Raw genomic sequence first — 24,199 nt, 5'->3', positions numbered from 1 at the left:
GAGCTCGAAGGGGGTCCGAAATTATTTCGAGAATTATCATAAATCATGGTGTATTTTTTGAAATTTTTCAGGAATTTTTTTTCGCGCTACGCGCGTTTTATTATTGTAAGATATCTGATTATTGGGTACCCTTTCCCAACAAAAATTAGGCATGATTTATAGAAATGGGCAGTTGGGCGTCGGTCGTTACCACATCATGACGCGCCAAGACATATGAAGCTAAAGGCTATGTAACATGCGAATCCAAGAAGTGCGAGAAAACGATCAGCAGCGAGAAAACCTTGGGCGAAAAAGACTGCCCCGGTGCTGACCGAAAACTTCGATATATACAACTATATGTGTAATTGTTCATGTCCATGGGCGCCTAAATGGCTGGCGCCGAATGTTCCTGTCCTGGCGATCCGAGTCCCACAACAAGACAAATGCCATATCGAGGGAACATTATTTTCCAGTTAAGAAATACCAATTTGAAATCGTGTATGTCTTTTACTTTAGTACGTTTTGGCGATTTCAATATCTTTTGACATAGCAGATAGGGGGTCACGAAATAGCATCATGTAACGAAGTCATTATATCAACGGGTACGCCCGAAGATGTTTTATTATTATTTAGAAGGCCTATCTATTCCAACACACCTCAGTGGATCAGCTCTACCGGTAAACCTGATTATGTGAGCAGGGAGAGGATAAAAATTGATAGCAATAAATAGGCAATTCCCGATCATATTGGCCGATGCAATAATGAATTATAGAATTTTTTTCGCGCTTCGCGCGTTTAGGGACGCTACTACTAAATGGCCACCCAATCTAGGCAACATGATAAGTACCGGAAGAAGCCTAAAGCCGTAGGCGGGTCTGGGGGGCGAAGCTCCCCAGTAGTTAGTTTTATCACCCTATTGGAGGGTGGTTGCGCACTGTTGTCCGAGGGCCTGCGCAGTGAGTTGGCGTGTTTGCGCAGACTCTTGAAAAATTAGAGGGAACATTGCTGCGGGCATTATCGCGTCGCGAATCTGAACTTGAATAAACTTGATTCGAGGATAAACCAAATGTATTGAGGTCTTTCTGCGAAGCGGGCAATTTTCCCATAGTGGTCTTCATTTCCAGAGTTTGACAGATTCCAGTTATACGCAGAAGCTATCGTTTTATATCAATTAGCCAAAGAATTGAGTGGCACAGTTGGTTAAGCATACTCCAGTCACGACATCAATAGAATTGGGTTCGAATCCCGGTGCTGACCCTCTTCTACGTGTAGCCGTTTTCTCATCGCCCAGATCTCACTACTATGGTAGTGCATTGAAAAGCCTGTATTGCAAGTGATGCGTGCTACAAGTTGGCAGCAGAGACAACGATGGAGACGCATGGGCGCGAGAGAGACTGAGGCCCGTATTCAAAGAGACGCCTCGAACTCAAACTCAAGGCTTGCTCGACGGAGTAAAGGCGGAGTTCAACTCCATTGGAGTAGCTCCTTGGTATTCAAAGACATTTTCTAGCTTTGCTCAGTTTCGAGTCTTACTCGACACGTCTGGCATCGTTCGCAACTTACATCCCATGATGTGGACGATTGCTTGTTCTGTCAAAAATTGAAACCTCCTGGGATGCATCAATATGAATCAAGCTCGCTGCACCTTCCGCATAGCTCAATTTGCAGCTTTTGACAGTCCATGTGAACGAATTACGATTATCGTTTTCACAACTACTTACTTACTTGAGTAGATTTAAAGTCGGTCAATTTTACTTCTACTTCAAGTAGTTTGAGTTTGCTCATGTCAGAAGTACTTCTACTCGTACTTGAGTAGATTTTATCGTCACTACTTCTACTTCTACTTGAGTAGCTTTCTTGACTACTTCGACCACCTCTGATAACTTCTAATACAATTAAAACCTTTTACCGAAAGTCTGCATCGATAAAATTTACAAGTCGTAATGAAACACGTAGAGAAAAAAGTGTGTATTGACACCCTTATATCACCAACAGGGTGGAAATATGCACCCCTGATACACGAAACCACAGCATACCTTAGACTTACACCGCGATTTAAATCAAATACAACATTATAATCCAACTTCTGCTGGAACGTATAGGAGGAAGGTATGTACGTTAGGGTTATGACTTGAAAAAAAAATTCAAAATTTTGTGTGTCCCGAGTCACAAATGATGAGCTTTTGGGTCCTAACTTCAAAATTCACAAAAGTTAAGACTGTTTCAACAAAAACATCCCTCAAAATTTTTTCCCAGTTTTCACTGTGTGAAGGATAGGCCTTCTCTTGTAGATACAGACTATATATAATATATATAGCCACTGAGTTGAATTTAACTTACACAATTCCAATTGCGAAGAATAAAAATAGTATTTTGGTAAGTTGTGATTGCCAAGATTGAATCAATCATATTGTGTTCTTGTTTACAGTCAAAATTGAATAATTAATTATTAATTCTGAGTTTAGATGTAGACTGTATTTACCGAATAATTTCAATTTGTCTGACGCAAATCAAACTGGGCGTTTAAAAAGGCAAAAGTAGAACAACTCAAGATATTTTCAGCGGTCTAGAAACCCGATTAGAAGAATATGATGTATAGGAAAATTAGAAAATCTCAAATATCATATATGTGACACCGCAGCAGTATCTGTTGATACTGGACGGCAGAATGGCGTTGTTTCGAAACTGCAAAATGCAATGATGAGCAAGGGTTTTGATAAACCACAATATATTGTTCGCCAACATCATATTATCGATTCTTAAAGCATATATTAGAGTTTTTCAATCCAACGTCTTCAACAAATCCAACTATCAGCTACAAATTTGTAGAGGATGTGGTAAAAACTACGAAAACTTGGTACAATCCACCAAGCAAGAATTGCAGAATAAAATATTAGAAAACCGTGGATGGAGGGATGATTTTAAGTTTATCCATGACCTGTGCAGAGCATGACGCTCTTTCAAAGAAAATAGGAGATTACCACTATTCAAATGGCATAAACTTCCATCCCTACGCAATGCGAGATGGAGCTCAAGGGCCATGATTGCGTACTTCAGAATCCCCAGATGGAGAGAAAGTCTGGAGATATCATGCTTATTGCTTATTCATCGCAAATGCCTGTCAGGAAGCCCGGTACTCTAACCAGATGTCTAGAGATTGAATATACTGGAGCCCGACCGACTGTCGGTGCGCCGATAATATCGAGACGATATCACACTTCGAATGAATTATCGGTAGCGGCCATTGGAGCAGAAAAATTATCGGCAATTTGCGTTTGACGTCACAACATGCCGGAAGGTAGTCAGGAAACTATAATCTTTGACCGCTAGACTGAGAATCTTGATATATATTTCATATAGCTTACCCTTTACACGTGTCCAGATGCAGTCTTTCTAGTTTATTTCGTGTTCAAGTATTGCAATGGCTGTAAAGATGTTCAAATAAATGCCCCGAAGCTGTGGTTCTCAACCTGGGGGGCGCGTCCCCCTTGGGGTGCGCGAGAAATTGACAAAGTCTTTATAAATTGTGACTAAACATGTGTTTCACAACGATTCTGAAAATACGATTATTGAAGATGAAACTTATTCCGTATTAAAGAAGGCTTGCCAAATTCAAGCTCCAGCAGTCGCACTCTACGGATTATAGGCTGATTTCAACTTCAATTGAGCATTTGGTATTCTTTGAAGATATAGAGCAATTCCCACGTGTTAATCATTCATTACTTTGTAGCTTTGGCAGTGGCCGAAAGCTCGTTGCGCTGGTTAGCCTTTGTTAATAGCTGGCGAACTGCACTGCCTAAGACAGACTTGGATGCAATATAGATTGCCCAGCTTCGCCCTCAATTAGGCTACCCTAAATCAACACAATTTAATTCAATTGCAAAACTGATCAAATTTAGCATGGCTGGACAGAACAACGCCGTGCTCTCTGTAATCACTACCAGCATTAGGATAATAGTCTCAGTGCAACCTACCTTGAAATAAGTTGATGTCCTGTTGTCAATGTTTTTTTGTACAAGTTTGGGGGAATTTGTCAGAAATGTAAAAGATTCTACAACTGGAATACGGATTCAAACTTGGCGTAACATATACCATATGTAGACTATTAGATAAGGGGTGGGCAACCTGCGGCAGTAGAAGGGAATTTGTGCGGTCGTCGACACCTAATTCAATTAGTATGTGTTGGCGGTCGTCGACATGCAAATTGAAATTACAAATTCACTTCCGAATGTTTGAGTGATTTTAATTTATCTTGAAACTATCTTCGCGCTCCGCGCAATTTAGCACTTCATTTCTCGATTTTATTATAGGAGCGCCTTCTCAGTCTAAGCCGGAATCGGAATCGCGTGGTCCTCACGAAATAAATTTGTTTATGTTACTTTTATGTTACTTCAATATATTTCCACTACCAATACAATTGAATGACAATCCCGATGGAGAGGTCAAGATATAATATCATATGCAACAAAGTGACTAATAACAATTGGCCCACTCGAAGATGCATTATCATTTATACCTTACCGTAAATTTTCGAAAGCACTCCCTTCATCAACTTTACCGGGGAATCTGTTCACATGGGCCGAGAAAGAAAAAACATTTAATAGTAATATATGTTACCGCTACTATTAATTACGGAATTCATTCGTGGATCTGAAAAAATTTCTCGCTCTGCGCGACAATATGCTATCCCAGCAATTATTCATAACATTATCATTCACGATTTCGCTGCGTACAATAGGTCGTTGTGAAAAGTAGAATAGTCCGGTGTTCATCGGGAATGAGTATGGACCGTTGTACAGTAGAGTGGTCCTTAAAAAACGAATTTTGGAAAGTTGTTGGTCTGACCCTGCCAAAATGTTACTTTTGGTTAAAAAAACACACTGTGTAAAATTTTATTGATAATAATTAATGTTTAGAGGTGGCTCAATGGATCCAAATTTAACCTATATCAGCTATGGAGCATATATAGTAAATTCATAGTTGCTATTGGGTCAACGTTGGAAAGCCCGGAGTACCCCGTCTGGTTAATAGCTGATCATTGGTGGCGGTACCATGATGACCAATATCATTTTATTTTGCCAAGTAAGCTCTGTTTGATGATGTTAGGGCACATTTTGTGGAGGTCAGCAACAACCCCAAATGCAAACTGCAGTTGCTCCTCGTTTTTTTTTTTGTGAGATGGGCATAAACATCCTGAAGCACTGCGTTTGACGTTCTGTGTCATCGTTGGAGACAAACAATGTGAGTGTGAAGCTTTTTCAGCAATAAAACCAGAATTCCCCTTCCACTTAACTGCCGGATATTCAAGGCACCATCGGGGTTGCAGGTTTTCTCAAAATAAGTGTTGTAGCCTATTCTTTGTCGATTTAAGTAGGGTTACCATACGTCCTCCTTTAGGAGGATTTGCCCTCCACTTTCAGGTTTTTGAAAATGTTCCCCGAGGACGGCTAAATGTCCTCCCATTTTTGGCAATTCGTCCTCTTTTACAGCTTATTGAGCTAATTTGATGGATAGATCTGAGTGAAAATGGCCATAAATGACGATAAACAGGAAATTCGTGGTTCGAACGTAAGTGACGACCTTTTTTTAGTCAACCAACGGAGAATGTGAAAGAAAAACTGTATTTCGGAACTCGAGCCGGAAAGTTGACCTTTTCTTTAGTCAACCAACCACAAAGTTGGGAAAACTTTACAATTTTTTTCCGAATTTTACTCCGCAATTCTAAGTCTGGAAATATTAAAAATATGTCCTGCGTTACCGATTCCAAAATATGATAACCCTAGATTTAAGTCTTCTGTGGAATGTGTTTGAAGTTAATACATACATACTCTAATAGTCCGTCTCTTTTATAGCAACAACTATAATATGGTTGGTGCCCTTATCCAGATTGTCATTAAACATCGCCATGCCAATCAACCCTGCAGACGGGAACTCTAGTTTCCCTACACTCCTCCTCACTGTAGCTTTAGATATGTAGACTATATTCGCATTCACACTCACATTGTTCGTCACCAACGACCACACAGAACGTACAACGCAATGCTTATAGATATTTCTGCCCATCTCACAATAAAACGAGGAGCAACAGCAGTTTGCATTTGGGGTTGTTGCTGACCTCCACGAGATGTGCCCCAACACCCTCGGAGTTTTCTTGGCAAAATAAAATGATATTGGTCATCATGGTACTCCCACCAATGATCAGCTATTAACCAGACGAGGTACTCCAGGCTTCCAACGTTGACCCAATAGCAACTATGAATTTACTGTATATGCTCCATAGCTGATATAGGTAAAATTTCGGATCCATTGAGCAACCTTTAACAATTAATTATTATCAATAAAATTTTACGCAGTGTGTTTTCTAACCATAAGGAACATTTTGGCAGGGTCAGACCAACAACTTTCCAAAATTCGTATTTTAAGGACCACCCTATTGTAAATGTACAGTTTAACATAGGTATTTTGCGTCGAATTAGTTCATTACGGCTATGCCCTGGAATGCGGCCGTGATTAGCAAAGAGATTGCCCGCCTTTGTATTAGAGGATGTGCTCTTTTTTACATGACGATAAGTGCAGGGGGTCGGGGGCGCAATTTTTCTGATCATCGCCAAGGGGGGCGCATGTCCAAAAAGGTTGAGAACCGCTGCCCTGAAGCTTTGAAAATTGCTTGTGTATATATCCAACTTCTTTTGAATATCGGCTGAATGTATTGGGGTTATCGGTTGTATCGGTATCGACCCAAAAACTGCAGGTTAGGGCAAAGGTTAAATTGAGGGGAAATTCGGTCAATGGTCTAACATCAGTCAGGCATTACACGATTAGACTGCGGATTGCTCAAAACATATTAAAATAGTTTGGTTTAGAGCAGTGGTTTTTAACCTTGCCTCCAGCGCCCCCCAAGGGGCGCTGGCGATTTTGAACGGGGCGGAAACGCTCAGGGGGCGATATGGGGGGCGCTGGGTTATGGGAAGCGCTGAAGAAAAATGGCTTCGCAGTAGATAATGTGGTAGTAGGACATATCCTTAATGAGTATTCAGAGCGAATTAACATCGAAAACTTCGTTATATATAGCCTACAAAAGACATATATGTTCAATTGCCCATGGGCGCCTAAATGACAGGCACGGAATGTTCCTGTCTTGGCAATCCGAACCTCAGAAGACGAATTCCATCTGGCTGGGAAAAATTATATGCCAGTGAAAAAAATACCATTTTGAAATCGTGTGCGTCTTTTAGTTTAGTACGATTGGGCAACAGGGATATATAGAACTAGATATCCCTGTTTGGCGATATCCCTGTTGGGCGATTCTATATATTTTGATATAGCAGACAGGAGGTCACGAAATGACATCATGCAACGAAGTCATACCAACGGGTCCGCCCGCCCGAATATGTTTAATTATTAGTTACGGGCCCTACAAATTCCAAGACACCTCACAATGTTCCCTCTACGTTTTGACGAGTCTGCGCACACTCACCAACTCACTGCGCAGACCCTAGGACAACAGTGCGTAACGACTAAAAAAAGGTCATAACTTCGGGTTTGCTGTGAGCAACGTAGATTTTCTGTTCGCAGAGACCGTGTCAGCACTGCGCACGTGCGCAGCTTACAGGGAACATTGTACCTCACTCAGCTCAACCGGTAAATATGGTAACGTGAGCAGAAAGGACAAGAAATTGATAGCAATAGATATAATATGCAATTCCCGATCTTATTGACTGATTTTATCACGAATTATCGAAAATTTTCGCGCTTCGCACTGGCTCGCTATACAGTACAACTGATATCGTGGCAAAAGCGAACAGCGTGATGGGCGGCGGTCGGTTTATCACCTTATGGGAGCCCTGGACCCAAGTTTTTTCAGGGGGGAGGGGGGCTGACAAAGTGCCGTTTCGTTCCTGCCAACGGGTATACGCCCGAAGATGCATAATCATTATTGAGGTGTCCTACCTTTTCAATCACACATCACTCAGCTCTACCGGTAAATCTGTTTACGCGAGCAGAGAGAGGATCAAAATTGATATCAATATATATGCAATTCCCGATCATATTGACCATTTCAATCAATAATTAGTGAACTTTTTCGCGCTTCGCGCGTCTAGGCGAGAATTACTGTCTCAGTAAATGCACACCCAATGTAGATGACCAGTATCAGCAAATAGCGGATAGCCAAAGGGTGGTCTTGGGGCGAAGCCACCAGGACATTTGGTTTATCACCCTATGGGGGGCACAAGACCAACGTTTTTTTGGGGGTTGACGAAGTGCTGTTACGGCCCTGGTAACGAATTAATTGTACCTACGGGCACGCCTGTATATGTTTAATTATCAATTAAGTGCCCTTTATTTTCCAATACAACAGCTCACTTAGCGCTACTGGTAAATCTGATTACGTACGCTGAGAGGATAAAAAGTTTATAGCGACGTATATATATGTAATTACCACCTATTCATTCATGCATAATAGAAAATTTTGGCAACTAGAGCGACCAGGCCACACAAACTTTGCTGACCATCGATATCACGCTACGGGGTTCTTTGGGGTGAAGCCCTCAGAAGTTTGGTTTATCACGCTATGGGTGCACAAGGCAATCATTTTTAGGGGGGTCGAAGAAGTGCTGTTACAACCCGCCCTCTTACTCATTGTCTTTATTACATTTCTTACAATATGAGGTTGGGGGGCACTGGAGCACGATAATCTTTAAAAGGGGGCGCTGGAGGAAAAAAGGTTAAGAACCACTGGGTTAGAGGATCTTTAATAAAAGTTTGCTTCAAGGAGAATTCGTTCATAACTGTTTGATTTCGGTTTTGAGAATGTAAAGTGATTAAATTGCAGTTTCAAGAGCACACACCATTTGTACATGAAAATGCAGTACTAGTAGGACGTTTCCGGACATCGAGTCCGGGGTGTTAGCGGACATCATATTTGGAGTGTGATCGGGCATCGTGTCTTGGGTGTGTTCGGACTGTGTTGCCGTTCGGACATCGTGTCTGGGTGAGTTCGGACTCTTTTGCCCCTCGGACATCGTGTCTGGGAGGTGTTCGGACATCATGTCTTGGGTGCGTTCGGACTGTGCTATTATTCGGACAGCGTGTCTAGGGCGTGTTCGAACATTACGTATGGGGTGTGTTAGGAGTATATTGCTACTCGGACATCGTGTCTGGGGGGTGTTCGGGCATCATGCCTGTGGTGTGTTCGGACTGTGTTGTCACTCGGACATCGGGTCTGGGATATGTTTGCTCTGCGCCAGATATGCCTCAGACCTGATACCTGCGCACTATTTTTATCGGGACATGCTCCGAAGCTGATACCAGCGCACTAAATACAGCCAGGAATGTTCCAGACCGGATATCTGCGCGCTGAATGGACACATACATGCGTCTGACGAGATACCTGCGTCCTAAACGACGCTGACGCATATATGACCTCTATATCCGCGGTTTTTGCTGATATCTACGATAGCTGGGTATATCCACAGTAGTGATAGCTGAGTATATATCCACATCCGCAGCAGTGATAGCTGATTATATCTATCACAGCTATCACTACTGTGGATATACTCAGCTATCACAGATATCCCTACTGTGGATGTGTATATGTACTCATATACTCAGCTAGCGCTACAGTGGATATTCTCAGCTATCGCAGATATCAGCAAAAATCGCATGGATTTTTGACCAAAAAAAATCAAAATTTTGACATCTTTTTAGCTTGAGAAAACCTAAATTTAACCAAATTTTGACCTCATGTATGTAAATTAGGTGTTTTCCCACATAATGTTGAAATTGTATTACTAATCATTAATTCTGGTTGGAAATGTCCATCCTAACGAAGTAGTTTTGCCTAAAAAAACTTTTTTGACTTAAAAACAGAGAAATTTTACATGAAAAAAACTTCATTTTAACGAAATCTGGACCTATAAAGAATTTCAGTAATTACATCACGCAATATGGTAGAAATAAAGGTGTTGAAACAGCTTGGAGTAGTCTTTAGTTAGGATATTGCGATACCTTGAGCATTACACTATGTCAACATTTCTGTTTAATTTGACCATTTAGGATTCATAATGAGTAGACATAACTGTAGGCCTGTAAAGTAGGCTACAAGCTGTAAAATGTCAAATGAAAAGTTCACCGACAGTGCAAACATCTACGATAAAAACGAAATGCAGCTGCAAAAAAATTTTGACTTTTTAAACAATTTTGACAATTTTTTGACCGAACGCTACAATTTCGACGAAATTTCGACTTATTTTGACATGTCAAAAAAAATCGCCCCATAATGATCATTCGTTAAAGCTGTTTTGTGGATAACCGGTTGCCGCTGTGGCCAGGTGTTTCTGTGCGGCACATTGTATTCTTAGCAGACCTGGGGTGATTACTTCATGAATGTAATCGATTGCGATTACGATTACTTCTGAATGACGCGATTACGATTACTTCTGAATGACGCGATTACGATTACGATTACAGCAAAATCAGGAAGTAGTCGATTACGATTACGATTACATTGGAAAAGTAATCACGATTACTCACGATTACTTTTATTTTGCATCTTAGAAGCTATGTTTGAAGGCAATATATGGATTGCGCTGAAAAGGCCTAATGAGATAACAAACTCCCTTTAAAAAAGATGCGTCATTTGTTTGTTACGTCATAATGTTTCCATTGCCCATTTTCACAGAGGTCAATTTATCGCGCCCAACGATTTGCATTCTTGCCAGGGCCATAACTGCCGCACTCCAAATTTCCCAATAGGGTGGAGAGCGAGCGCGAAGGGGACTCAAAAAGTATTTCGTAAACCAACATAAGTTATAGAGTGTTTTCGAGAGATTTAATTACCTTGAAAATCCTCTCTAGATCAATGATTGCCAACCGCGGGTCTGAGAGCCACATGTGGCTCTAAGCCAGTGGTTCCCAACGTGGGCGATATCGCCCCCCAGGGGGCGATTTGGCGATCTAGGGGGGCGAAAATGACGAAGGGGGCGACAGGGGGGCGAAAATGGACAAAGGGGGCGACGGGGGGCGAAAATAGCGAAGGGGGCGATAGGGGGGCGATGACGCGTAAAAACGGCTGACCTTTTTTTTTTTAGTCATCCACCTAGCAATGCGGAGCGAAAAAACGTTATTTTCAGCTCTGAGCGGTGAAAGATGACCTTTTTTTTTTTTTTTTTTTAGTCAACCCGTTGGTGATTACAGTCTGTATGCCCAATTATCGGTGCACAAAATTTGGGGGGCGATGATCGTTGTTGACCTTGAAAAGGGGGCGATGGGTCGAAAAAGGTTGGGAACCACTGCTCTAAGCTAACAACTTGGGGCTCCCCTTGACGTTGGAAAATCCAACAAAAATAATAAAAAATCAATCTATAACAAAAAAATTGATATTCAAAAATTTCACTTGCTTTGCTTGGGATCTGTGAGCATACTTTTTGACGTGTGTTGAGTAACGAAATCGTTGCCGAGTAGAGAATCGCTACTCGACACCAAAGACATTGGTCTTCACTCTAAATTATAAACGCCACTCAAATGCGTCTGGATCGGCACTCAAATTTAAGTCAGCTCACCACCAGACTTAATTAAGTGCAGGTGGTGTTACAACACGTTTGACAACGCTATCTGACCAGCAAACCAATTGAATATTTGACTTGATTGTTAAGTTCAACGGCCGCATTGAATAAATGCTTTTTAACCATGATGAAATGTTTTCAAGTCATATTGTAGTTAATGTGGCCACTGACCGTATAGTAATTTACAACTTAAGTTGCTATACATGCAGTCAGATATAAAGACATGACAATTTGTTTATGCGTCTCACGAAAGTTTTCTTTTAGTCTGCTACGTTTGAGCCACTATAATATCTTTTGATTATATAACTAACCGGAAGTCACGAATTACGAACATACACTAAAGTAATTATAACAAGAAACCAGAGGTCATAATTATGAATCACGTTGCCCGAGCTCTACAGGTAGGTAATTGTGTGGCGAGATAGCGCAATGGTTAGGGCTGGGCAAAATCGAGTACCTGAGTGATTCGATTCTGAATCACGTAATATGCTTCGAGTCGAGTCGAGTAATCGAGTATCACTCATTATGACGTCATATCAGAATGTAATATGTCAAAGTTCTAATATATACCGTTTATGCCACCACAAAGAATACGATGCCTTTTTTCCATCTCATAAATGATACTTTGGTATTTTTCGACCCTACCGATTTCATTCCACTTGGTGACAATGTTGTGCGATGATCATGACTTCCGAAATGTGCTACGTCCAGTCACCTTCGTAGCTTTGGACTATATGTTTCGTATGCTACGATACCGCCAATCAAGGTTTCAAGGCTTCAATAGTGAAAATTAGTATCGAGACTATAATTCTTGTTGATAAATTAACTTTCAGTGGCGAGAAGCGTAATTTCAGTACTCGAAAAAGTGGTATTTTACTACACTCGACTCGAATCATTAAAATTATTACTCGATTCAGATTCGAGTACTCGAATCATCGTGCCCGGCCCTAGCAATGGTATAATCCACGACTGCAACATCAATGGGTTGCGGGTTCGAGTCTGAACGAGGTCGACTTCGTAATTTCTCCCCAAGTGTTGGAGGTTTATCTAGGCCTCTCCTCGCCGCCTCTTTCACGTAAGCGGTGTCTTACAAAAGTCTGAGAATTGGGTCGTGATACAAGTTGACAGATACGGAATTGAAAATGCATAAAATCGGCCTGGTGTAAATGTCTGTGGTGGTCGACAAACACCATGACTATACCTAAAACAAATAAACTCTGCAGGTATATCTGACCATCGCGGGCTGAGAGAGGATTAAAAATTATTAATAATATATTGCAATTGTGCACAGCACTATGATGACAATATGTTCACTGTCATTGCGCGTGGTAGGTCTGTGTTTCATTTAAAAGTGTTGGAGTCTACTATTATTCAGTTGAGCAAACCTATTTTATGCAGACAGAAAGATTTCCTCTATAACCTACAAATTTCTCATTAGTGCGTGTTGTTCCGTGCGTGTAATTGTTTATTTACAAATTGTGCTGCTACTATAGTACCGTATGTCCGTATACTTCGTAGTTTGTTATTGTTGCCATTGATACGATGCGAATTTCATGGTCTGTGATTTTCATTGTTGCGTCATACTTTGCCTTTTTGGTTTTGCTTTTAAATCTGTTTAAATCCCTTTAGTGTGCCGATAACTCTTGAAAAGAGGCACCCGAAAAGTCTTCGAGTTTAATAAATATACTGCTACAATGGATGTTGTATTGAAAGCTATATTCAAGTTCTGTACCACGAACCAGCTATATTGCAATTACTAAATTTCTTGACGAAATTCAGTCTTCAACTTGAGATTACAACCCTACGGGAGCCAAAGTCCAACGTTTGGACTGAGGGACGAATTGCTGTTTTGGTTCTGGTTCCAGCTACAACCCACGCTAACATGATATATAAGCCATGGCGGCAGGTCCAAATGTTGAATAAAGAATTATGAAATAACGATAGACGCCCGTTTCAAGTAGAGTCGTATGAGAATAAGACGAATCGAATATAAAATTCTGCCTTCAACTTAATACAGATATTGTACTGCAAGCCGCCGTTACGAGAAATGGCAACTATAGCACCAGCTGTTGATTTTTACTGCTTCGTTGTGGAAACCGCAATGTTTTATTTGACGAGTACAAAATTTCAAATCTTTATCTGGTGTACGACGTACGTACGTAGACTGGAGAAGCCTTCTGCTCGCCAAGCAGCAACGGTCAAACTGCGTTTAACTAAGAATAAGCATAACCAAACATCAACGCATAAGTTACTATTTTAAACTATAGGCAGAGCGGAGATAAATTATACTGCTGCGAGGTAGTGGCGTGTGGAACGCGTTGATAACCCGATATACAGCACGGCGGGTGTTCTTACAATCAGACTAATGGACGACGTACGTACATCGAATATCTATTTACTGTGGATACTTCTTACACAGTGACGCTCAAAGTTAATAGGCTGCTTCTGACGTAATAATGAGCAGTGGTGTTTGAAAATCAGACGTTTGTGCTGTCACGAACCTGGTATAACATCTTTTCCTTGTTCGCGAATGTTCAGTTTATGTCATAGTCCTTGTACAAATAAAAAGTAATCGTTCTCTCACAGAGAAATCGATTAGATATGGGAAGTAGTCGATTACGATTACTTCGGATTTTTTTCGAATGTAATCGATTGCGATTGCGATTACTTGAAAATGCTGTAATCGTCGTAATCGATTACGATTACTAATCATGATTAGGGGAGATGTGGTACCGATGGATCACTGGGACCGAAAATACTTTGAAAATTCTCTATGATAATTTCATGATTACACTCCGTGAACTTGTCTACAATTGCTTGCTGGCAAAATCTTTCCTCACATACAAAAAAATTCGACGTGCGCGAGTTATAGGGTCTCTCACAGATGTTTTTTGTTTTTGGGGGTGTAAAGTAAATTTATATCGACATATACATTTTTCTTTGTAACCTTCAACAGGAACAAACCAGCAATCATTTTTATTGTGAAGTGCAGGGCTTGTGTCAGGCTATATAATGGAACCTATTATTTTTTCCAGCAATTTCCTTAAGTGGTCTTTTTTTCGATCCATGTCAAAAATTCGTAGGGTGGGGACCGATGATACAATAGCCAAATCAAGCAAAATAATCAAGCATACTAATCATAAAACAAATGAAACATGCCTAAGTACAGAAAATCTTTATGTAATAAATTGCATATGATGTTTTATCGCTATAACGAGGTGCTTGGAAGTCACACTGTCGATTTTCGGGCAATATGTATGTATACCCTCAAATTTATAAGTCCGAGCCTAAATCGAAACGTGATTTTATGACAAAATTTGAGTTAATGTCTATTCTATTTCTTGACGGTTGCGATCAAACATTCTTCTTTGGCTTACTGTAGCTTAGATTATAATACTGAGCAAGAAAAGTTGTCACATCTGAGGTATTTAGGGTATATGTGTCATAGGTCCCCGGGTCGTGTGCCATTGGACCCACCGGATGGGGACCGATGACACGTTCGAGCAACAAATTTTGAACGTCCATAAATATTTTTTGAAAAGACGGATATTCATGTATATGTGCGCGATAGGTAGAGCTTGTATCAAAGTGCTGAGCCAGCAAAAGACCTGCTGTTTTCGGCTGAACATTTTGGGGCCAGCGATCATTTTCCAATTTTTGATCCATCGGTACCACATCTCCCCTACCCCATGTCTGATTCTTAGTACGTCTGGTGCTATTGGGAAAGGAGCAAGCTATCACGACAAAACTTTTCCATCTTGATATTGTCGAAGTGAAGTATATCATTCGAGTTGGCATAGTCGGTTAAGCCTTTGATGCGGGCGACTATAATCGAGTCTCGGCGTTAGCATGTTTATATAGGCTAGTCATTTTACTTCGACTCCGCAGATACACTATCATGAAACTGCATATTTTATTACGAACAAAACCTTCAGTTTTTCACTCTGCAGTACCACTTGCAAAAGACGGTAGGATCGGGGCCTATGATACTTATGTTGACACCTTGTTGGATACCGGGTTGGATACTTATACATTTCAAATCGATTTTAATATTTGAAGATCCACCGATCCGCCAAGTATTTTATGATATTTTACGTGTCCGTGAGCAGATAAAGGTTGAGAACCACCGGACTGCAATACTTTGTCGGAGTAATGTATTTGCAACAAATTTCCCACCGCAAGCGTCTCAAAGGAATTTTTCTTGTAAACGATTCCAGTATCTCCTGGACCGACTTTAGTTGGCGACCATGAATGAAAATTTATTTCGGTTGAGCGGATGTTGCAGTCATGCCTACGAGTTCTCGAGCAGCAGCGCTGAGATTAGGAAAATGATATTATATTTTCGAACTCAAAACATCACAGTCCGGAGTCCATGCTCTCACGCTCTGCTTCGAAGTATACTTCCACTTTATTTGCTTATATATTTTCTTCGGTCTTTTGTCTTGATGTAGTTGAGAGCATGAAAGTGAACAGCCTGTAATAACTATCTCCATTTCTTCGCTGCTGTTCGTCGCTGTTTTGATCGAAACTAGAATGTTGTTCGCAGACTACAAACTATTTTGCCAGCATTGCTTATCGTCGTCACAATTACTACTATGACTGTACGGTGTAAGTAATGCCATGTCGGCTTTGGCTCTGGAGATTCTTGTCATCTCGCTGCAAATTGCCGCGGACAGAGGCATTTTCAGGAAAACAGCAAATTGGATTAGAAGTAAAATTAGAGCACAGCAACGGTTAACAAATTAAATTCGAATTCGAATTAGAACATAGGAATATTTTACAAATTAGATTACAATTAGAATTATAGAATAGAAACATTTCGCAAATTAGATTAGAATTAGATTACTGGCATTTAGCTCTAATTTGGCGAAATTATACAACGACACTGGGCCTAAAAGAAGCTCACAGAAAGGCCGTTAAGATTTCGTGCAAAGCGTTTGAAAGTAGCTTCCAAAGAATGGGCGCGCCACCGACCATAGAACGGCGAGAAGACTAGTAATCACGAAACCACGGCTCTTGATTGGCTAATCGGCTATGCTTCAACGACCACGGCAGCAGCAGCTTGCTGATTAGGTGATCAAGGAGTCTGCTACCGGCGGCGATTCTGAAAGCGCATTGTATGTAGGTTGACAGAAAAGGATTAGGGATTGATTCAGGGTATGTTGAAGCACCAAATACACGATGAACAAACAACAGCTGCTTCACAAAAACGTCTAAAGCATGACCGCTTTATTGCGAAGGAAACAGCCGTACCCCACATGCCTTGTTTTCAACGAGGGAAAGCATAGGAGCTTATGCAATTGGGGTAGTTTCAGAAAGGATTTATCATTATTGAATACAAATATAAAGCTTAACAACGAAGCTATAATTTGTGTCATCTTATTGGGCTCAGGTTGTAGGTAGTACATAGTTGAAGTTGGGAATGCTCTAGGGATCGGCTGAATCAGACTATTAGGCTTGGCACTTATGAGATGTTTACAGCAAATTGAATTCACTTGTAAGTCCTTAATGATGCCGCAGAAACGAGGTGTAAACGTAAGCACAGACTATGCTTGATATGATATACAAACTATGCTGGATACTATGCACTAAGCAGCATTGTCTGTGCTTACCTGTTCACCCCTTTTCGGCGCGATTATTAAGGACTTTGGCATATCATTAACATATCATATCCAGCATAGTATGTGCTCACTTTTACACTTCTTTTCTGCGTCATCATTAAGGACTTTGACAACACTTGCAAGTGAATACAATTTGATGTGAGCACCTGATAAGTGCAAAGCATAACCTGCTGATTCAGCCGATCCTTAGAGCTGTCAAAACTTCAACTATGTACTATAACCTGAGCCCAATACGATCACACAAATTATAGTGTCATTGTTAAGCTTTATGTTTGTATTCAATAATGATAAATCCTTTCTGAAACTACGCCACTCGCATAAGCTCATATGCTTTCCCTCGTTGAAAACAAGTCATGTTGGGTACGGTGGCTACCTTCACAATAAAGCGGTCATGCTTCAGACGTTTTTGTGAAGCAGCAGTTGTTTGTTCATCACGTATTTGGTACCTCAACATACCCTGAATCAATCCTTAATCCTTTTCTGTCAACCTACATGCAATGCGCTATCATAATCGCCGCCGGTAGCAGACTCCTTCCTTGATCACCTAATCAGCAAGCTGCTGCTGCCGTGGTCATTGAAGCATAGCCGATTAGCCAATCAAGATCCGTGGTTTCGCGATTACTAGTCTTCTTGCCGTTCTATGGTCGGTGGCAAGCCCATTCTTCGGCAGCTACTTTCAAACACTTTGAACGAAATCTTAACGGCCTAGTGAGCTTCTTTCAGGTCTAGTGTCGTTTTTTATCAATAATTTATAAGATCAGACATTACAACGGAGGATTTGTAAGATTTTCCAAATTTTCGACAACCCTATTGGCAGAGGTGGTCAAAGTAGTCAAGAAATCTACTCAAGTAGAAGTAGAAGTAGCGACGAAAAAAATCTACTCAAGTTCGAGTAGAAGTACTTCTTCCATAAGCAACCTAAAGCTACTTGAAGTAGAAGTAGAATTGACTGACTTTAAAAGTACTCAAGTAAGTAAGTAGTTATGAAAACGATCCTAATTCGTTCACATGGACTGTAAAAAGGTGCAAATTGAGCTATGCGATAGGTGACGAGCTTGATTCAGATTGATTCATACCGGCAGGTATCCAATTTTCGCTAGCATGAGTATTCGTCCACATCATGGGATGAAAATGATAGTATTCATATGGAAGTGCGATGCTAATCCTATGTTTTCTCGAACAGTACGTTTTAGAAAATAGCATGGTGTGGCGCCATTCCCCATATTATAAGGTTCGTAGTTTAGTCGAAGAGCAATACGGAGAAGTTGTATAGAATACGGTGTAAACACTTTGCGCGATTAGTAAACGTTAATAAAAAATATAGTGGATCGTGAAAATGCCATATTGTGTAGCTTTATTTCCAGAAATTTAAGGCATTACTACACTTGCTTTTATACTTCAACATGTATGATATCCAGACAAAAGAACTGATAATAATTATAACTCAAAGTATATGATACTGGGAATGGAAAGTGAAATATATATACTACTTCTAAAACCAGAACATGTATTTCATGTTTTTAGTCCAGAAAATTTCAAAAGTGCTATGCTAAAACAGCTCTAAAAGTAAAAAAAAGTCAGAGTCCACTTTTCCAGATTTGGACACGCCATGGTCATGCTAGATTACGATATGACAAGTAAATGCTAGATGGCAAAACATCAGTTTCAAACGTTATATACTGTGATGAATTATTTGATATGGACGAAGGGCGACAATGTGGTGTGAACGGAACCGCGCCAACCCTCTACCTAAATTATATTCACCGATACTTTCGTGAAATCATACTGGTTACTCCGTATCCAGCACTGCGCGCGACGAAAATTCTGGGCTTTACTAAACTTTTATGAAAATTAAATGTTGATACTCCGTGAAAACAGCTCGAAACTCCTCAGGCTATCTTCCTGATTGGAATATTGAACTACTTCTACTTGACAAACTGAAAATAGCGAAAAGTAAGTAAGTAGATCATAAAATATTACGAAATAGAAGTAGCGAAAATCAGATCTACCTGAGTAAGTACCTGAAGTAGAGGAAAACTACTTGAGTACTTCAAAAAAGTAGAAGTACTTCGTTACTGACCACCTCTGCCTATTGGCCATCTCCAATCAAGTCGTCAAAATCAGGGATGGAGGTATAGGTTGTGTCGATTATTGGGACAAGATGGAAATTTCAATATGTAAGCAGCGATCGGCTCATACATATGCTGACACTGCGTTTGGTTCAAAACGCACAATATTAACATCATCATAACCAGCATGTTACCTTTAAATACCGTTTTAGCAAAACGCTTACAGTGTTAAACTTGCCTTCTACACGTTCCTTTACGAGGACGACATCAACATAATTTACTGCTGTCTCCAACATTTGAATGATTCGGTTGATTTATTTGATACATGGGGCCTATAATTAGGATGCTCGGATTCAAGTGATGTTTAAAATGGGAGCGACAAATTCATTACAATAACGTCATAGTATGACAAGTAATACATAATGCGTTACCTCCGACGCAGAGACAGAACTACCTGTCAGTTGATTCTTTATTGATTGAAATGCATTCATCTTCAACTTCTCGCTTTTTGTAGTGATTTGGATCTCTCATTATCACTGAATTGAGGCCGAAGTTATGAACAATTTGCACCTAACTGTGCAATGTGCATAGGACTAATCTACCCAAGGCCCGCAGGAAAGGGTTTTTCCAGTTACACCACTAAAAGTTGGATACTACTGGTATTGGCTATTGAATCTAGCGAATATAATCCATACATGCATGTGCGGGGATATTGACATATCATCCGGTTTCGCCAGATACTTTAATATCGTAGTGATGTAACATCCTGTTCTGAAATTAATCTATGGTAGCGTGACAATCCCGTTGTTCTGTGTAGCCTGTGCTAATGCTAGCAGTGCGATAGCTCTCCGGTTTTACATGTCAAGGGTCTATTTCCCTTCTTTTAGCAGTACATCGCTGAGATATGAAACAAGGAAATTGGGAATAGAATAGATGCAGCAGAACTGCTTAGTTGGATAAATTTCATCCGAAAAATGGAATGTAAACGCCGGAGAATTTCCATATCTCAAAAATAGAAAAATATCTACGAAGTTGCGCGACTGAGAGAGCATGAAAAAGTATCCGGAGGAATGTGGCTATGGTTCAGTTAAGTTCAGTTTAATACCAATTTTTCAGATTATTACACCAAAAGATTGCGATGCAATGAAAAGATATGACTAGTCGAAACGACTTGAAGTGGTCTTTGAAATCAACATCTAAATGGGCCTATGCCATGTAAAAAGGAGGGATCCACACAGAATATAAAGGGAAAGAAGATAATATAAAGGAATATGGCGATTTCGTGTTCCATACCATATCTTGCTATGTTCTGACTGTGGGTGGCACCGGTCATGCAACGATTGTACATTAGGCCTCTTCAAAAATGACTTTTTTTCTCAAATCGTACTGGCTACTTGATAAAATTGTTAGGTTACCTAATTTAAGCCTACACAATAAAAATTGGTTCAATTCCAGCCAGTAACCGCTTTGCTTCAAGAGAGGAAAGTTTTTATTTATTATATAAAAATAAATAATAAAAAATTTGAAAATTTTCTGTTCAACCCATGAAAGTGTTAGGCTGTCTAGTGTCTATAGAAACGATGCTCACCAAATTTGGTTCAATTCCAACCGGTGGAAGCGGAGTTATTGCCGTCGAAAAATTAGGATTTGAATAAAATAGTATTTACGGTGACCGATTCTTTGTTTATTTATTATAGTTGTGGTCACCGTAAATACTATTTTATTCAAATCCAAATTTTTTGACGGCAATAACTCCGCTTCCACTGGTTGGAATTGAACCAAATTTTGTGAGCATCGTTTCTATAGACACTTTTACGGGGTGAGCAAAAAATTTTCATATTTTTTATTATTTATTTTTAAATAATAAATAGAAACTTTCTTCTCCTGTAGCAAAGCGGTTACTGGCTGGAATTGAACCAAATTTTGTTCGTAGGCCTAAATTAGGTAACCTAACAATTTTATCAAGTAGCCAGTACGATTTGAGAAAAAAAAATCATTTTTGAAGAGCCCTATTGTACAGCCTGGTATTCCTCAGCCTTCGTTTTTATGTAAAAAATAGATTGTGCATAAAGGAAGTTCTGCTCCGAACTTTTGTTGATATAGCTAGAGTGGTATCTACCTATAGCCAGTTATTGTTGTTCTCTGGGCTGCTCATGCTCCGTGCTCTCCATAACGAACATTTTGTATAATTTAAATTGAACGGATGTGCTATTTACGCTTATATTACTCATGAACATTCAACAAATTGGTGCGGGATCCAAGTTTTTTCTTGTAGATGTGCAGGTGGGTTATGTGTGTTGCAGCATGTCAATTTTTCTCAAATTACTGAGGTTTCGTATTCTATATCGAATATCTAAAGCAGGTGTCGGAAACCTGTGTCTCGCGAGTCATATATGGCTCTTTTGAAGAATATGGCTCTCTGATAAATTGTAAATTTAGGACTTATTTATCAGCATTGCTGCAACTTATTTGTAAATTTTCATGGCGACTAGAAAAATTATTCTTGTGGTAGCTAGCACTAAATCCATCTGATGCCTGGACACTGGCGTATTCATTTCCGCGGTCATAAATCCTACGTGCACGCATAGTTTGGATTCAAATGTTGTAGTCGATTGGTACCGCGGTATAAGTCTGAGATATAGGTTCTATGGTTTCGTGTGCGATGAGTTTATAATCCCACCCGTATATCAGGGGTGGTACACGGGTGGAAATACAGACTCATTTCGCCAAGAGTGTGCTTGCTGATAATTCCTCTTTTACTACAGTTCAATATAATAGTGTTTTATGTGATAATTGACTCTTACGACACCTTCCAGTTATTTTGAGGTCTACGTCGGACAAATCTAATCCGTTGATTTCAATGCCGAGTTTGTAGAATTGCAAAAACGAAGTTGCTACCGCACCGGCAAACAAGATACCTCGTAAGTTTAGTGTAACATTGCATTTCCTGGGATCTTGAATTGGAGGATGTGTTGATCGATCAGAGAAAAAAGCAGGCATCGAGAAGCCAATGTTTGTATATCAGAATTGAGTAGTAAAGTTAGCTAAATGATATCAGTTTACCATAGTCTCCGCCGCTGAAGATATTATACTGGTTTGCAGGGACTGATTAAACTGTGCTAACTGCGAGTACAGTTATTCTCAAGCGGTGTGGCGCGGCACACTAATGTGTCAATCGGACTGCTCCGGAGTGGCGCGAGCGAAGGTGGTAAACAAGGTCGACTTATAACAAAAATTAGGGAATCCAAATTCTGAATGTGGTATTATTGGTGGTTTTATTATTTTCACCCGATCAAGACACACAATGTACTATGCAACGCGGTGAACAGATACAAGGATGATGTCGGAACGAACAGTTACGGTCTCTCAATCTGGCATCCCCATTAGCCTAATGTCAGTCTTCTGTCTTCATATTTCCTTTTTACGCCTCCTAGCCCTTTTCATTATCTTCCTTGGATTGGTCCTTGATAGGTTTTTCTTTGGGCATTTTATTGTAAAGACGTTCTGAGCACGAGAGGGAGGAGAATCTCAAATGAGCCTCTGACCCTGCAGAACTTGCTACTAGGGATGGTGTGAACGTGAGGTTCACGTTCGCGTTCTGTGTGTGAACCTCGGAAATTTAGAGGTTCGCGTTCACAACAGAACCTTGGTAGGTTCTGCACTGTGAACCTTTTGGTAAATTGTAATTTTCACTCCATTATAAGATCTTTGGCTCAAATTTATTGCATTTCAACTGCGGGCCACTCCATGCATGGTGCTGGCACCATAAAAAAATCAACGCTATACGAGCATGCACCATGCACCTCGACAACCTTAAAAGTTTTACTTGCTTTGTTGCAAAAATTTTCTCGGAAAAAACAGCTTTCCGTTTGTGAATATTTAGTGACTCTCTGCTGTGAGCTTCACCCGCAATCACACAACATCACGAGCGATATATACGTAGTCAGCGAATGATGCTTATTCAACCAATCAATGACATTGATATCGTCTTCTGATGTAAAAAATCGAACGGGCGTACGGGGTCAATCTTGACTTCATATCTTTACTACATCATTAAAACCAAATCCGTGCGATTAAGGTGCTTGCTACTGCGGCATAACTTGTTGTAGTTTGTGGTATCGGTAGCGAGTATAGAAACCCGTTGTACACTCTGCTCAATATCAATGTAGCAATACTCAGACTCCGAACACATTGTCCGGTCTGGCTAAGACCGTTAAGGCGTAAACTTATATTACTTGATAAGTCCTCGTCGAAATTGTTGGCAAAGCGACGGAATGTATTGATTTTATGCAATTATTATATTCTTTGATTACCGCGGTTGATACATTTAGCGACGTTTAAAACGCCAATATGTACTTCAGCATTGTGGCATTATGTGGACCGAGTCTTCGCTAGGTATCGTGTACATTAATATAGGCTATCACTTCATTGGAAGATAGGGTTGGAATTAGCAATATGACGTCACGTGACGTCACGAGGTTCACGTTCGTGTTCACACAGAACCTTTCAAAAAGGTTCGCGTTCGCACGAACCCGAACCTTTCAGAGGTTCACACCATCCCTACTTGCTACCGATATGAATCGAACTTGGAGTTTTTTGGATATGGCGAACAAAACCACTTGCGTTATAATGGCCAATCAAATAATAATCAACAATAAAAACAACAACAACAACAACACAATTATGGCATAACATTGCAACTTGAACAAGCACAATTTTTTCCAAAGGCTTTTGTTTAAAACACTGTTTTAAACAACGTGTTTTTAGACAATAATTAGTTTTAAATGCAACCCTAGATGTAATACACAATCCACCAACACATGCGATATAATTTAAGCCTATGCCAATAAATGCCAATATAGGTTCTAAAGATTGGTACGGAGCAGTAAGCCACTGCTTTAGATAGAATACTATACAAGTCTACGACAATGTAATGTTTTGATGGCAGATTATATTTTCCTCTGAA

General features: G+C 40.2%; 1 protein-coding gene across 4 annotated transcripts in view; it reads right to left on the bottom strand.

Moving 5' to 3' along the window:
* Positions 1–24,199, bottom strand: part of LOC145435693 (uncharacterized) — a 224,194-nt gene that overhangs the window by 130,267 nt on the left and 69,728 nt on the right. The gene's annotated exons all lie outside the window — the stretch shown is intronic.

Source organism: Botryllus schlosseri, chromosome 1 (genome assembly GCF_051294905.1).
Source record: "Botryllus schlosseri isolate E-star chromosome 1, Bs_hap1, whole genome shotgun sequence".
NCBI lineage: Eukaryota > Metazoa > Chordata > Ascidiacea > Stolidobranchia > Styelidae > Botryllus > Botryllus schlosseri.
This window is presented reverse-complemented; position numbering and strand designations above follow the sequence as displayed.